The sequence below is a fragment of the Zosterops lateralis genome, assembly GCF_965231275.1.
Source record: "Zosterops lateralis genome assembly, chromosome: 32".
Taxonomy (NCBI): domain Eukaryota; kingdom Metazoa; phylum Chordata; class Aves; order Passeriformes; family Zosteropidae; genus Zosterops; species Zosterops lateralis.
In genome coordinates this window covers 3,345,430-3,349,856 of record NC_139792.1, presented here as the reverse complement: position 1 = coordinate 3,349,856, position 4,427 = coordinate 3,345,430, and the positions used below count along the sequence as shown (strand labels likewise).

General features: G+C 53.1%; 1 pseudogene across 1 annotated transcript; it reads right to left on the bottom strand.

The window, feature by feature from the left end:
* Positions 1 to 3,164: 3,164 nt before the first annotated feature.
* On the bottom strand, positions 3,165 to 4,092 carry LOC310920965 (olfactory receptor 14J1-like; annotated as a pseudogene). Its single transcript has one exon. The product of its transcript is annotated as an olfactory receptor 14J1-like (transcript).
* Positions 4,093 to 4,427: the final 335 nt, after the last annotated feature.

Here is a 4,427-nt window from a genome sequence, read left to right as displayed (position 1 = left end):
GGCCTGGCCCCGCCTGCGCTGAGCTCCCGACACTGCGGGAGCTGCCCGGGCTGGGCTCAGGTTCCCGCTGGCCCTGGGCAGCAGGCTGGGCTCCAGCTGGGATCAGCAGCAGCTGCAAATACCTCTGCCCATCTCCACTTGCTGCTGCTGCTGCTTGGAGGAAGCAATGAAGCGAGTCGAGGAGTTCTGGTTTCTCTTTCTCCTGGTGGATTTTTTTCATTTTATTTGACACCACGGAGACAATTTTTGTGATGGCCTCTGCCAGTTGATTCTATTTCAGCAGCAGCAGCAGCAACAGGGCTGTGTTTGAGTGCTGCAAATGGGGCCTGTGTGGCTTTAATTCTCCTCAACTTTGTGTTCAGGGACTTGTGAACATTTGGAGATCTGCTACTCATGATGCCAGAGTTTCCTATCATAAAAGCACCTCTGGGTGGCACTGATCAAAAAGGGCAATTGCAGTTTTACTGATAAAATTCAAGTGGCCACCAGAAGAAGGAGCAAGAGCAGCCATGATCCACAATTGCCAAGGCAAAGGCAGCAGCACCTCCTGCTGTCACCTCAGGGTGAGTAAAACAGTGCTGAAAACAGCGCTGGAAGCCGATCCTTTCTTTCTCTGCAGGCTGGGTCAGGGCAGCACAGGCAGGCCCTGAGCAATGAGGGCTGTTGGTGGGTGATTGTTGCTCTAGTGCCGAATTGAGGTGGACAAAGGCCTTGGAAGGCGAGGCAGGAGCTGTGAGGGCTGTGAGATGCCATGAAGAGCTTTGAGTGGAAATGAAGAGCCATGAAGGGCTGTGAGGGGCCATGAGGGGCCAGGAGAGGTTCTATGGGGCCATGAAGGGCTGTGAGGGGCCATGAGGAGCCTCAGCCCTGGCAGGAGGGGGGTCCCACCATGTCCCCAGGGCAGGGCACTCTGAATAATGTCCAAGATTTAAAAGCCTTAACAATGAAAAGTTATACTAATGAATAATAAGAACAAGAACAAGAAATAACCCCCCAAATCCCAACACCCAGCACCACACCAAAATGACAAACATTTTTCTTTACTATCACAATGTTCATGAAAACAAAATCTTATTAACTTTTTCCACCTCACATCTTCCCCACCAGATAAATGAGGCTATTTGCAGTGTTTAATACAAGTCACAATTGAGACCTGGAGGGAAGAACGGGGAGACACTACCAATTTCCATGTCAAACCCAGCAGGCCAACGTCAAAGTGGAGAGAATAAAATGGAATTGGGACAGGGGCTGGTCAGATGTTCCTCTAAAGGATCCCAAAATCACCTCCAAATGAATTGGAGGGGAAAATAAATCCCTATAAACACCGTGTATGTTCAGGGACTCAGCTGTGAGGAGCTGGACATGGACAGAGGCATCTGAAACAATCTCAGGTTTTATGGTTTCTTTCTTCCCGAGATTCCAAGGCTGGTGGTTCGTGTGGGTCCGAGGGAGTGTTTTTCCCTCCTGACCTCTGAAGGCTTTGAGTCTTAGTCTGTGCTGAGCTCAGTGTGACACGAGAATGATGAGGAGTCTCAAGGTCTTGGTTTTCTTGGTTTCTCACATTGTTTATTAATTCTTATCTTACAAATTCTCTGTGTCCGGCCAAGATGTTCACAGGAGCTTGGACACGATGTGACTCCCCCTGTGATGGGAGGTCGCTCTGCCTTTATACAGATAACTACATGGTTATTATTTACCATTTCATACCAATGCCTATCACCTATACTAACAGAGTCATTTCTACTTTGACCCAATCCACTGATACTACTTTGTGCCCACGTCACTGCAGAAGATGGATGCCAAGGGAGAAGAAGAAGAACTCAGGGCACCGCCCTAAAATCTCCATTTTGTCCCTTTGCATCTACATTCTAAAAATCCTTAAACTACAAAATTTTCTACATGATGATAACTACACTACTGTCTATCATACATTTGTGACTTGCAATTCTTCTCTGTGTTTGATGCTTTTCACATGGACCAAAATCAAAGACTGTGTCTTCCTGGGCTCTGTGCCTGGCAAAACCCCCCTGCACAGACCCCAGACCCTCTTTCTCAAGTCCCAGGCCTCTCTACCGAGGTCTGTGACCATCCAGGGCACCCAGAGGGATGCCCTGGACTCCAACAGCTGACTTGAGAGGCCACGCCAAAGCTGAGTGGTTTCCCTGCTGTGGCCCAGCCCTTCCTGGCCCCAGGGGCTGATGGCATTTGTGCTCCCTCAGGTTCATCTCCCCACACCAACAGCATGGGGGTGCTGAGGCCTGCTCTGGGCAGTGCAAACAGGGGCTCCTGAGGCAGTGCTGCCGTGTCTGTGCCTGCAAGGATGCGGCCCCTGTGTGAGCTGGGGGAGAGGCCAGGGCTGCCCAGGGGGGATGTTGTTGGCAGGTGCATGAGGACGCTCTGGGACGCTGCCCTGGGGTGTCCAGCGCGGTGGGGATGGATCAGCCCCTGCTCTGCTGCTCCTTCCTGTCTCCCCCAGGGCCCTTGCAGAGCCCCAGCCCTGCTGTTTGCCCCCAGCCTGCCCAGGGCCAGCCTGGGGCTGCTCCCGGGGCTTTTCTGTGCTGAGCATTGGCCTGGGCATGTTCTGAAGAGAGCCTGGGCAAGGAGCCTGGAGCCCTCAGGCCCTGCCCTGAGGCGTCAGCACTGCCCCAGCAGTGCCCATGGCCTGTCCCTGCTGCAGCCCCGGCACTGCCACCCCCAGCCCTGTGCCCGGCCCCGAGAGCCCTCAGGCCCTACAGCAACACCAGGGCTAGGAGGGCAGCGGGGCAGGGCCATGGCAGCAGCACTGGCAGCACCAAGGGCTGCTGCTCCTGGGCACAGCTGCTGTGCCAGCCCTGATCTGCCCCCAGCTCTGCACACAGACATTGCTGCTGCAGCTGCAGAGAAGGGAACAAAAGGAGACATCTATGCAGAAAACATGCCCAGGAGATCCTTGAGTTCCTTTAAAGCCACCAAGAGTGCAGTCCCTCATTGACACAGTCTATGGTCACAGGGAACGTGGATAGAAATAAAATGAGAAATGGAAGAAACAACGATATACCTTTGTTGACATCATGAAAAAAGAAAAACATGGAAAAAACTCATAACCAAACCAAGAGGAACTACCAAAGACGACTTTTATTACAAGTGATTTGCAGAAATTGGTCAGCAGTTTAATGTTTCTGAAACTATCCAGTCATCAGATTCCACACTGCAGCCTTGAGCTCCTGGTTCCTCAGGCTGTAGATGAGGGGGTTCAGGGCTGGAGGCACCACCAAGTACAGAACTGACAGGGTCAGATCCAGGGATGGGGAGGAGATAGAAAGAGGCTTCAGGAAGGCAAACAGGGCACTGCTCACAAACAGGGAGACCACAGCCAGGTGAGGGAGGCAGGTGGAAAAGGCTTTGTGCCGTCCCTGCTCAGAGGGGATCCTCAGCACAACCCTGAAGATCTGCACATAGGAGAAAACAATGAACACAAAACAGCCAAGTCCTAAACAGATGGAAAACACAACAATTCCAAGATCCCTGAGATAGGATTTGGAGCAGGATAGGATAGGAGAGCTTGAGGATGTGTGGGATTTCACAGAAGAACTGGCCCAGGGCATTGCCCTTGCACAGGGGCAGGGAAAATATATTGGCTGTGTGCAGCAGTGAATAGAGAAAGGCACTGGCCCAGGAAGCTGCTGCCATGTGGGCACAAGCTCTGCTGCCCAGGAGGGTCCCGTAGTGCAGGGGTTTGCAGATGGACACGTAGCGGTCGTAGCACATGATGGTCAGCAGGAAATACACAGCTGACAAGAAGAACATAAAGAAAAAGAGCTGAGCAGCAGATGCAGCATAGGAGATGTTCCTGGTGTCCCAGAGGGAATTGTGCATGGCTTTGGGGACAGTGGTGCAGATGCAGCCCAGGTCACTGAGGGCCAGGTGGAGCAGGAAGAAGAACATGGGGCTGTGCAGGTGGTGGGCGCAGGCTGCGGCGCTGATGATGAGGCCGTTGGCCAGGAGGGCAGCCAGGGAGATGCCCAGGAAGAGGCAGAAGTGCAGGAGCTGCAGCTGCCTCGTGTCTGCCAATGGCAGCAGGAGGAAGTGGCTGATGGAGCTGCTGTTGGACATTTGCTGTGTGTGGCCCTGGGGACTTGTTCATGGATAAAGGACAGTGACAAGTCAGAAGAGGCTGCTTTGGGCCAAAACTGTGCCAGCCATTCCCTGTAGACTGTCCTGCTGGTGTTGGTGTTTTTGGTGCTGGCCCTGACTGCTGACAAAACAGCAACACATTCACTTCAGAGCTGGACTGGGTTGATGCAGAAGATGGCGGATGGGGCTGAGGCAAACACACACACGATGGCGGATGGGGCTGAGGCAGACACACAAACGATGGCGGATGGGGATGAGGCAGCCACACACAAGATGGCGGATGGGGCTGAGGCAGACACACACACACGATGGCG